The sequence below is a fragment of the Zalophus californianus genome, chromosome 2, assembly GCF_009762305.2.
Source record: "Zalophus californianus isolate mZalCal1 chromosome 2, mZalCal1.pri.v2, whole genome shotgun sequence".
NCBI classification, from domain to species: Eukaryota; Metazoa; Chordata; class Mammalia; order Carnivora; family Otariidae; genus Zalophus; species Zalophus californianus.
Genome location: NC_045596.1, coordinates 29557254 through 29570196, shown reverse-complemented (window position 1 = coordinate 29570196; position 12943 = coordinate 29557254). Strand labels below are relative to the sequence as shown.

The 12943-nt window shown below is 35.3% G+C and overlaps 1 pseudogene; it reads left to right on the top strand.

Moving 5' to 3' along the window:
• The first annotated feature begins 11271 nt into the window (after positions 1-11271).
• Positions 11272-12148, top strand: LOC113924067 (annotated as a pseudogene).
• Positions 12149-12943: the final 795 nt, after the last annotated feature.

The window sequence follows — 12943 nt, the reverse complement described above, 5'->3', positions numbered from 1 at the left end:
CAAGAGGTTGTGTAAATTTAAATGAAATTTCCCATGAGGTACTGAAACCTAATAATAGTGGTCATTCCATATTTGTTTTCATAAAATTTTAGAGTTGATACAAAATAACTCTTTTGGAAAGTAAGTTTTTGGAAAGTAAAAATATCAGAGTAACTGGCTTAGAATTTTTCAGTGTTTAGTATTTTAATAGATATATACCCCCAATATATTTTCACTAACAATTGTTTATGTTATTTCTTAAGATAACATAATGAGGGTCTAGCTATTAATATTAATTATAATAAGAAAAAGACCTACCACTTATCAAACTCTTTCTATATCTTAGGCATTTGTTGAGTGCTTACGTGCATTATCTTATAAATCTTCACAACAACCCTCCAAAAGACAAGCACTTATTATTTCTACTTTTATAGATGAGGAAATTGGGGCTTAGAAGGGTTAGGTGGCTTGGACAGGCTGGGCACCAGTAAGTTCTGGGGCTTGAATGTGAAGCCAGGTCTACCTGCATAAATGTCACTGTTCTTAACTAGGATGTTAACTGCCTCGTTTAGAAACGGCTTAGCTCAGTAATATAAAATTAATTGAGAGATTATATTAGAAACCTATAGAGCATCAGCTAATATTTCCCTTCCTGATTCTTCCCCCATAGCCTCTGGAGATCCACCTGTTGTATCTTCACTCTCTCTCTCTCTTTTTTTTTTTTTTTTTTGTATTTCAGGATAAATTCCTGACTGGTTATTTGCTGGATCTGGCTCACCCTCTGTGCTTCGTTGTGTCATGTTATTTCATTCCCATAACCACTTAGTGTGTGCTATTATTCTCCTTTTGCAGAGAAGTATATGGAGGCTCAAACTGGTTAAAAAAATTTGTTAAGATCTTTGGCCTCTTTATAATGATTTTTCCATTATGACTCCGTGATGGTTAGCTTTATGTGTTAAGTTGGAGTGTGTTTTTGGATGAGATTAACATTGACATCAGTGAACTCTGAGTAAAGCAGATTGTTCTCCATGATAGGGGTGGGCCTTATCTAATCAGCTGAAGGAAGGCCTAACTAGAATGAAAAGACTGTCTTCCCTGAACAAGGGGCGATTTTTCAACAGATTACCTTCAGGCCTTCAGGCTTTATCTGCACCATCGGCTTTCATGGGTATCCAGGCTGCTGGTCTACATTGCAGATTTGGAACTTGTTAGCCTCCAGAATCATGTGAACCGATTCCTTAATAAATCTTCCTATATAAATACACATCCTACTGGCTCTGTTTCTCTGGGGAATTCTGACTAATGCACACATAGTTCTTGATGCGCACAATTAAAATGCTTGGTAATATGCAGCAAGGCATATACCACTCACTGTTGACCCCACCTGGGAACTTCCATCAGGAATCTATTTGGATCTTTTAAATGTGACCTTGGGTAAAAAAGGAATTAAATAATAATAAATGTTTAAAGGAAAATACTGGTTGCAGAGTCATTATTATTCAATTATAAATATAAACAAATTATCATAATAAGCAACATCGTTCATGCAAATTCTAAAAATCATTATTCAGTAGAGCTGGGAATTACAGTATATTAGATTTTTTAAAAGGATTTGAATTAGGTACTGTGTAACTGACCATAAAACATAATGGCTAGATGTTTATCTCAGTCTGTCAGATTCCACCCATAGTGCCTTGTCTTTTACTATCAAAAATTCAAAGGCGTTTCTCAAATGCATATTTCTCAAATATAAATGTTGCTATATGTTTATTTGAAAGTTTACCAAAACAATGAATATAAGCATGTAACAGGGCACTTAACATGCTTTTTAAAAATAAAAATGGAGTTTTCAGAATTTCTTCTCTTAAATTTGGCATGGACAACAACCAGGGCATGTATGCATCTGGTTTTTATTAAGGAAAATTTTATAAATTATAAAAGAAGCAGCACATCTGTTAAATGTATGGCTCAAAAACAAACAAGGGGTAGAAATTAAACTTGAATACAATATATACACATAATATAATCTTAGAAAAACTGAGTAGCACAAAAAGTGGATTCAAATCTATTGAAACTAAGGAGCTATGGAGTGGACTTAACTAAAAAAAAGAAATAAGAGGAACCAAATAAAATATCTAATTTTAATCACAGTGATATCCAGTGTATTGAAATTTAAAAAGAGGAAATCTAAGATAAGAAAAGAATGTATTCAGGGGCACCTGGGTGGCTCAGTCAGTTAAGCATCTGCCTTCGGCTCAGGTCACGACCTGGGATTGAGCCCCATATCGCACTGGGCTCCTTGCTCAGCAGGGAGCCTGCTTCTAACCTCTACCCCTCCCCCTGCTTGCGCACTCACACACTCTCTTTCTCTAATAAATAAATAAATAAAATCTTTTAAAAAAAGATTTAAAAAAAGAAAAGAATGCATTCATGTAAAAAGCATTATGACAAAACTTAAAAACAGATAATTATCATTTGATTGAAGCAGAAAAACTATCCATTTGGAGAATAAGATTTGCAAGATACTGGGTAAGGATTCAGAAGAACCAATATACTGCTATTTGAAAGAGGTGATGGAGAGATAATCATCAAATAAACACTTTAAAATGTTTCCTAATCTGAGGAAAGACTTGAAGCTTCAAATCAAAAGAGGTCAGAGAGTACCAGGCAAATTTAGTGAAAATAGACACCCTGCATATACAGCAGAAAAGACGAGTTGCTTTCAAAGGATATAATGAGGTTCGTGTTAGATTTTTTTCTTCTGATCACTAAGGGTCAGAGATCAATAAAGCAACATCAGCAGCTTTGAAGGAAAAAAAGATTAAGGTCTAAGAATTCTATACCCAGAGAAGCCATCATTTATTTGCAAGGGCAGGAGAAAGATACTCTCTGACATGCAAGGGCATAAAAATTATACCACCTAAGTAGTCATCCTGAAAAAATTACCTGAAGATATAGTGAGCTAATGGAAACATGCATCAGAATAAATTTTTCAAGAAGGGAGTGCAGGTATAAAACAACTGTGATGAGCAATGAAACCAGAAAATAGTAACATAGAAATAATAATTGTTAATATTAAAGAAAATGAGAATTTTGTAAAGAGATCTCTAAAAGAGGAAATTTGAAGGAAAAATCTTATTTGTAACAAAATAAGTTCATTTCAATAAAAATAGGAAAGAAGCAGTAAAAGGGTGGCAATTTTCAATTGATAATAGAAGTCAGTAATTTAAGATTAATTACTCGATACTGATTTTTCAAAAATAATGAATCCTGTGTTTCCAAGACTAAATGCAAATAGCCTCATCTGGGCACATTTTTAAGCATATATATCTCCAAGATTCATCTCAGACCTTCAGAAACAGAATTTAGTTTTGGCTGGTAATTGCCAGCCAAATTGCCAGCCAGGTAATTGCCTGGTAATCAAAACTATTTAAAAAGCTTGCCACAATAACTTTTGTGCAGCTGAAATGTAAAAATTTACATATATAGTTTAGCACAGCTCCCAGTTGTTCTGGGAGACAATCAAATCTCCCTTAAGAGAAATAAAGATCCTAACCTTACTCTGGAACCGATGTTTATCTTTATCTTTTCTTTGGGCAGTTGATAAGGGTGGGGGAAAAAAAACCCCAAACTGTGGTTATCTATTGTATTAAAAGTTCAGTAGAAGAGGGGCTCCTGGGTGGCTCTGTCTGTTAAGTGTCCCACTCCCGGTTTTGGCTCAGGTCATGATCTCAGGGTCCTGGGATCAAGCCCCACGTCAGGCTCCACAGTGAGTGTGGCATCTGCTTGAGATCTCTCTTCCCCTCTAGATCATACTCTCAAACTCTGTCTAAAATAAATAAACAAATTAAAGAAAAAAGTTCCCAGAAGATATCACATTAAAATAGGGGCAAGAACATATAGTGTCTTAAAAAATGCTGTGAAAATTCTCCAATTGTTTTCTGTTTCCTTTTTAAAGTTTTACTGAGAGAAAAGATTGCTTTTTAAGGCCTTAAGGAGGTCAGCAAACAACCTTGGAATGGACATCACCATTGATGCTGTGATGGTAAATAAAATGAAGTAATAAATTTGTGATTTGTGGTTACAACAGCCAATCTTTTCTGCCCCAGGGGAAATAATAAAAGGGGTAAGGATACCTTCTCCTTTGAAACTGTCATCTGGTCATAACCTCAGGGATTAGTTATGAGTTATGGGTAAACAAATTTCTAGGTTTGCCCCACAATCAAGTGAACACTGGGGTTTACCTTTGTGGAGTGTTGAAGACAGGAAATTAATGTTCCTCAGGGAACAGATTCTCAGTGCATTGTTGAAATAGACAGAGTTGCTATTATAAATAGGGCCAAAAATCTGTAAAGACTCAAAGCTCTAGAAGCTTATTTCTCACACAAATGACAAGTCAAGGACGGTGCTCTTTGTTGGTAGGCAACTCCCCTGGGTGGTGCAAACATCAGAATTCGTTCTATCTTACAACTCTGTCATCCCTTAGAGCCAGTTGTCTAGAACATGCAACTGACAAGGTGGCGGAATGAAAAGGTCTCTATTGGGAAAACCAAAGAAGCAGTTAGAACTAAGGAAGCAGAATTCCTTAAAACATATTTCCTGAAACAAAATTCTTGGCTAGATAGCCTCCAATAGATAGCTGTCTCTGCTATAGGATATAAAAAGCTTAGACTGTACTCTTTTTCAACATCCTGTAACTTCTATCTTATTACACTGAAAAGAATCCAAATTGATCCTAGTTCTCTGAAAGGTGTCACTCCAATACATGTAGACTAAACATTTATGAAATTAGTAAAAAGGAAAGACGGAATGCTAACTGAAAAATAAAGGACCATATTTACAAAAGAAGAAATAAAAATAGAAATAAAAAAGAATATATTCAATTTCACTGAAAGTGCAAAATGCAGTTAAATTTTCTTCCCCAAACTGACACAATGTTCAGCTTAGTATTATTCAGTGTCAGTGAGGCTGTATGAGGCTGTATTATCCATTCTCATCCGTTGTTGTTTGATTTTTTTAAAAGAAAGTAGACTTTTTTTTGCTTCATGAGAAATAACTAAAAATATGTATTTATAGTCATGAAATCATGTGTACCCTTTGACTCTGTAAATTCACTTATAGCCACCTACCCTAAGGAAATCAACTGAGGTGTGGATCATGATTTATAAATAAGGACATTCATTGCAACATTATTTATAATAATGAAATGTTGGTGGAAAATTCCAGCTACAGTAAAATAACTAAATGAATCATGTTACAGCCATATGGTAGGCTGTCACTCACTTACTTAATAATATATTTCAAAGAAGTTAGGTATGGAAAAATTCTCACAGTATAACATTAATTGAAAAAGGTAAACTATAAAACTATATATATGACATACAGACTATTAATTTGGTCTGTAAGATAGTAAAAGCAAAAATTAATAATCTAAATTAAAATGATGTTCATAGAAGAGAAATGTCCAGTAAGATATATGTTAAAATATTAATAGCCACTTTTATTTTTTAGGTTTTAATATTATGAGTGATAAATCTTTTCTTTTATGCATTTCCACATTACCCACAATCTTTACAGCTAACATATATCACTTTCATATTTAAAATATCCTGTTAAGGATAAAATATTATATGGAGTCATAGAAACAAGTTTGAAATAAACTTTATGTATTCTGAACTTCCACTCAATGCAATAATCCTCTCCATACTAAATTAAATCATTGCTGACTAGTGCTAGTCACCAAAAATTGTTACTTTCAAGTTTGATAATCTTTTCTGTATATAAGAGAGCTGTTAGGAAACCAGTAGACAAAACCTGGGCTCTAGCAATTTATTTTTATTTACTTTAAGTCTATTCTACGTATATATATATATATATATATATATATTTCAAGTCTATTCTATATATATATATATACACATATATATATGTTTCATTTCTTACAAATAATTATGTTTTCCTCACCAAAGATATATTTGAGTGAAAATTGAATATAATGAATAATTTACATTTAACATTTTCATTAATAGTTTGGATACTTGTAAAAAAATTTGATGTCTTTCTCTCTCTTACTCTTTCTCTCCCTCTCTCTCTCTTTCTCTCTCTCTCTTTTTTTCTTTCTCTCTCAATTTCTTTTCCTGCTAAATGAAAACTATAGTACCTATATGATAGGAGCATCTCCTCCTCACCTTTGGAGATGCGGACTTTTTAAGAAACCATTTCACAAGAATTTCACAAGATGCTTTTAGATAACTCTATTCTATTTGTTTTGAAAAAGTGCCTCTAAAGTAATCTATTATAAAGTATGCAGTTTTCCAAAAGCCATAGCTAGTTGCCTAGCAACACAGTTGGTTATGTCATATAATGAAAGCAATATGATAAAATGCTATTTTTCAGGTATTAATTTTTAAACACTTTTCTAACTAAAAGAATATATTTTTTGTGTGAGAACTATTGAGAGATGGGTCTTGTAAAAACAAAATAAGAGAGGGTAAATGCCACACTAATTGAGAGTCATTTTCTTAATGACACGATATTAAAATTCATGCCCAACCATAAAGATTTGAAAACTCCTTACCAGGCCCTCAGGCTCTACGTTGTACTCCCTAAAGCACTCGCTGCATTAAGAGCCTGCAGTAAGAGGATCAAATTGCATGTCTGTGAAGGGAACTTAATGGCATTATGACATTTGCTGAACACACAGAGTGCCTTAAATGCAACAGCAAATATCTAACTTTGTAAAAGTTCTTTATTTTTTTAAATGTCAGAACAGTTAGAGCAGGAAAATTTTAAAAGCTAAATTTAAATCCTAGCATGAAAATGAGAACAATCACCACTTGGGTTTTTTTTTTTTAATAACTCTTTTCTATTTTTCTTTCCATTTCAAAGAGTTTCTTGAAAAATCCCATGTCCCCTGTTTGCTTTTGCACATTTTTGTGATATTCACTAAAATTAGAAATCACCCAGATTTCCTATTTCCTCTCTGTTTTCTTTCCAAAATTTCATCTGCTTTTTTCTGTTTCCCACAAAACTCAACTTCTTTCTTCCATTGTCTTTTTGTACCCATGTGTGTGTGTGTGTGTGTGTGTGCACCTGGTGGTGGGGGTGAGGGTGGGGGGTGGTGGTAGGACATGTTGAAAGAGTTCATAAAAGAGGGGAGACCCTCTCATATGAAAATACATTGAACTAGAAGTGAAGGTTATGGTCTTCTTGTCAAGTTTGAGGGTTTAGAATCAATCTAAAACAGGCTACTTTTCAGAATTTTTCATTTTTAACTGATTTCTCTCTGATGCTTAGATTCACTCTGATCTTTAAGCCTGTACACTGTAATCTGCAGCAGTATACAGCTTGTCTTTGCCAAAATATCTCAACTGGCCCACCTACCACTCTTCCAGAATACCCCGTGTTTAAATCCTTGCCATATGATCCTCTTATTATATAAATGGTTTATATCTCTTTGGAGGAGATGTAGGCTATTGATATCTATTTTCACATTAATATGGTATTTTTAAAAGAATTCATTGAGTTACCATAGAGATTCCTGAGTGTGTGTGTATGTGTGCATGTGTGCCAGGAATGGAGTGGCAGGAAAAACACTGATTGTATAAGAAGGCAACATCTGAGGAGATACTAGGGTATCAGGAAGCCAGATGTCACTAGCATATGTTCTCTACTCCTCTATGTGACAACATAATGCTTCTTCCTAATTTTTTATTGTATTAAGATACACATAACATCAAACATACCATTTTAACTATTTTTTTCCTTTTTGCACTTCTGTCTTAGTGTCTCCCCATGCCCAATGTAAAAAGCAGGCTTAAGGGCTGCAATGTAATTGATAACATAGGGAAAGAGGGTAACCTCAGGTCCTCAAGTTTCTCTCATCCACGAGCATGCCCATGGTTACAACTTCCTGCCTTCACTTTAGGACACTGTTCCTAGTTATGTCAACCTTCAAGGAAGGATAACTTCTTAAGTTTCTATACCGTTGATACTCTAGGTGTGACAAAACTCAGAGGCAGGGTTTTATGGAGGGGAGGGGCACTGGGGGGTAAGATGATAATGCTCCAAGGTTACTTTAGAAGAGGCAAAAAGTGTCAATGTGGGGATGATTCACAGTAAAATATTCTATATTATACTGTTTTAAGGTCAATTTACTCTTGCTAATTAGTTTTCAATATCCTTGCCTTTTCCAAATCTACCTTTTGCTGACATTTTTTTCAAATGTAAACTGTCAAACATTAACTATTTTTAAGTACATGTTTCAGTGATCTTAAATGTATTCATAATATTGTGCAACCATCAGCACCATCCATCAACGTAACTTCATCTTGTAAAACTGAAACGCTGTACCCATTAAACAACTCCCCATTCTCCCTTCCCCCACCTCAGCTCCTAGCAACCACCATTCTGCTTTCTGTCTCTATAATTTTGACTAACCTAAGTTTTAAAGATATCATTTCTATTCCTTGTTTTGTTCCTCATATTTTCTTTTACCCTCTGTCACCTTCCCCAATCTACCCTCTGACCATTTCAGTATAGTATTTACTATCTCAATGAAGGAAAGCTTGGATTTTTTTTGAAAAAAAGGGTGGGAGTGGAAAGAATGAGAAACAGAATTCTAGGCAAAGACAACATATTTTGGGAAAGACATGGTAAAAATGATGATTTCAGAGCAAAAGTTCTTGTCTCTGAGATTTATAAAGGTTTCTGGTCTGGGAGTCAGGAAAGATTTAGAGGGGAAACAAGAACGTTGCAAATCCTATTGGATTTCTGGATGGAAGAATAGAGAGTAGAGTCCCTGAGAATATATGATTTTGTGATATGCTTAGGGAGACAGGATTTTAGACACCTTCAAGGAATTCCCAGAAAAGTACAGAAGCAGCAAAATGAGTCTCATGTACCCAGGAGTGGCAAGAATGTCGTGGAACAAAGTGCGTCTGGGTAGACAGCTGCATAAGATGTTCTGTAAATGGCAAATAAACTCCATTTGTTTAAAAACATCAGGGAAGTGGGAGTGAGAAAGGACTGTATCCAACACTTTAAAATTTTTACCAAAGCAGAAAAGTGTTACTTGTTCACCAGACTGATTAAAAGCTGTAAGACCTAAAAAGCTGCAATTGTGAGAAAACTGACAGGGGGCCACAGAGGAAAGATTAAACTTATTGACAGATTACATAGAATACATATAATAAATTTGATTGATCAGCTCAATTCCATCTCCATTCCATATCTTGCCATTATAGAAAGGCTCCTGATTTTAGAAACAGGTTCAAGGCAGAAGTCGAAAAACACCAAAAGTAATGAGACTAATTTCTGCCACATGGTGAAGTGGGGCTTCATGTTAGAAGTTAAATCCAGAGATGAAAATGAAATTATATGTATTATCCATGTGAGTCTCATATAGAGAATTACAACTGTTACAGTAAGTACACTTACATAGATCAGCCTTCTCAAACGTTACTTCTTGGTTTACATTGGAGCTTCAGGGATGCTTAGGATTGGCTCTGATCTTTCTGTGTTCAGTAGTTTCCTGTAGAGTAGTTCCTTCACATTTGGAGTCTATCCATCATTCACTTACGTTCTCCCAGGTGAGTGATACTGCTTTAAACATTCACGTTGATTTGTCACACTAACTGCAGTCTAAAACTCATCTCCTCTTACCAATTGTCAAAAACAGTTCTTGGGTAACTGCAAAGCTCCATGAAGGCAGTTATGCCATTTAGAGCTACTAGAATCCAAAGAATTTCAAGAATCTCAGGGGAGAGATTTTTAAATCAGAATCGAGAGAGCTTTGTCAGAATTTTCCCCCATTTCAAAGGATCTGATGTAATCTTTAAGTGTAGTTGGAGAGAGGCAGCAGTTTGAAAAACTTTTTCAAAGCTCCCTTTAGTTAATTCACTATTTATGGTTATTAATATTATTTCTAATGTGTTCATAATGTATTTGGGAGGATTGTTAATTCATTTCATAGATATTTATTTTGAATATCCTCCATGTAATACAATGTTCTAGGGGTTGAAAATACAAGAATGATGAGAGTATACAAAGTCCTTGCTGCCATAAGGATTATAAAGTAGCGTGGAGAACAAGAAAGAAAGAAATGTTAAGCAGCAATAATGATATAGTGATATATATAGATAGAAAAGATATAGTGATTATCTATCTATCTATCTATCTATCTATCATCTATCTAAAGAAGGACAAAGTAAAAGAAAATGGTAGAGGGGTCTCTTTATAAGGTGGTCAGGAAAAGTATCTGAGAGCTGGTACTTTATTGGTATTTGTAGGAAATTAGGGCCAAGCCACATAGTTATCCTGGGAAAGGCATTCTGGGAGGAAAAAACAGTAGGTGTAAAATCCCAGACGTGGTAACTTGTCCAAGCATGTTGGAAGAATGACGATAACCTGAACCAGAGACCTGCATTAAATTGCTGGGAAAGAGAGAGGTAGGCAATGAACTCATGGTGGTAAAGGCATTAGATCACATAGAGCTTTTATAAAATTCGGCTTTTCCTATGAGTGAGATGGTAAATCACTAGAGAGTTTTAAGCAAGGGAAGAAAATGATCTAATTTATATTTTGAGAACGTTTGTGGCCTAAAGGAAGCAAGGACAGAGTCAGGGAGACTAGTTAGGAAGCTATGTTTAACAAAGCAGGGAAGAGTTGATGTTGTCTTGGGCCAGGGTGAAAGCAGCAGAAGTGGTGAGAAGTGTTCTATTCTGCAATTATTTTAAGATAAAGTGAACAGAATTTGCTGATATAATGGAGATTAGATGTGGTAAAGAGAGAAGAATTCTGCCTAGACAAGTAGATACATGAAGTTGCCATTTACTGGGATGGGGAAGATTAAAGGAGGAGCAGATTACAATCTGCAAAGGTTGAATTGTTTTGTACATATACTAAATTTGAGATTTATAACTTTGAATATTATACATTAAAGAGAAGATGTTGAACAGGGAGCCAAGTTCAGGACATAGGCTTTGGTTAAAGATACAAATTTGAGTATTTCTAAGCATCCAACTCGTAATTAAATGTAAGGGATTAAATCAGATCACCTAAGAGTCTAGTGTAGATAAAGAAGATGTCTAAACTTTAATTCCTAATCTAATATTCAGAAATAAGAGTAGTGATAAAAGCATAAGAAAGAAAAATAAGAAGTAGCAACCAGTGAGACGAAGAAAAAATGCTACAGAAAAATGATATTCCAGAAATCAATTGACAAAAAACCAGTATAAAATATTGGCGTGATTAGACCCCAGGCACTCTTGCAGGGTCTTGGCCCTGCAGGTAATGACTGGTCCCATGCAGGACGGTGGGGCAACGGCCCTGGACCTGCTCCGGGCCCTGCCCCATGTGAGCTTGGCCAACCTATGTAAACCTGAAAGAGGGCAAGGAGGTCGGAGAAGAGGTAGAAAATGTGGTGGAGGCCATAAAGGAGGAATCTGTCAGAGAGGAACCTGGCCCAGCCTGGGCTTTGAGGGAGGCCAGACTCCATTTTACATTTGAATTCCAAAATATGGGTTTAATGAAGGTCTTGGCTTCAGACACCAGTATCAGCCTTTGAGTCTCAATAGATTGCAATATCTTATTGATTTGGGTTGAGTGGATCCTACTCAACCTATTGACTTAACTCAGCTTGTCAGTGGGAGAGGTGTGACCATCCAGCCACTTAAAAGGGATTATGGTGTCCAGCTGGTAGAGGAGGGTGCTGACCCTTTAAGGAAAAGTTAATATTGAAGTACAGTTGGCTTCAGAACTAGCCATTGCTGCAATTGAAAAAAAAAAAAAAGGCGGTGTTGTTACTGTGGACTTCTATGACCCAAGAAGTCTAAAAATTCTGTGTAAACCCGTTACATTCTTTCTGCGTAGACAACCCATTCCAAAATGAATGCTTCCACCTGAAGCACTGGTACCGTATTACACTGATGCAAAGAATTGTGGTTATCTGGCCAATTCTGCCAAATTTCCTGAAGCAAGACTTGAACTTGCCAAGAAGTATGGCTATATTTTACCTGATATCACTAAAGACGAACTCTTCAAAATGCTTAGTACTCGAAAGGATCCAAGGCAGATTTTTTTTGGTCTTGCCCCTGGATGGGTGGTGAATATGGCAGATAAGAAAATCCTCAAGCCTGCAGATGAATATCTCAAGTATTACAGCTCATGAATTCCCTTCCAAGAAAACAGAGTTGTAAAAGAGTACTGGAAGAAAACAGACTGAAACATGCTTATTTCTCATCATTTTGTCTTGATTTGTGATTCTCTAGATGTTGATGTTAATTTTCCATGTAGCCCTATATCTATTTTTATCTAAAATTGGAATAAAAAATGGAATAAGTAAGGGCTGCATAGGGGAAAAAATTTGGAGTGATTAAATATAGATGCTACATTAAGGGAGAAGTGGATTAAAAAACGACCACTGAATTTAGCCAAAGAGGATGTCATTGGTGACCTTGCTAACAGCAATTCTAGGAGATGGAGATAAAAATCTTAATTGGTATGGTTTCAAGAAAGAATGAAAAGAATGGACCTGGATGAATTTTACTATAAAAGGGAACAGAAGATTGGAGAAGTAGGTGAAGGGGAATGAAGGATGAAGGAAGTTCACTTTTCAGATGTGAAGTAATTTATATATGTATATTTAATTAACATATTATGATATATATTAAGTATAATTTATATATATATATATTTTAAAGGTTGGTCAGGTAGAAGGGGAAAAGTATGATTCATGATCCATGAGTGACATTGAATAGGACAGGAGTCTGGATGAGTTGGCAAGTTAATAATTAGGAGAATAAAAGTTCCAACAAAGAGGGAAGGAAGAGAAAATCTGGGCACGGATGCAACTAGGCTGATGGATTTGGTGGGAGGATGTGGCAGCTCTCTACTGATAGATTCATTTGATCATGAAATAAAAAAGATCATCAGTTGAAATTTAGAAAGAAGGGAGTGTTGGATG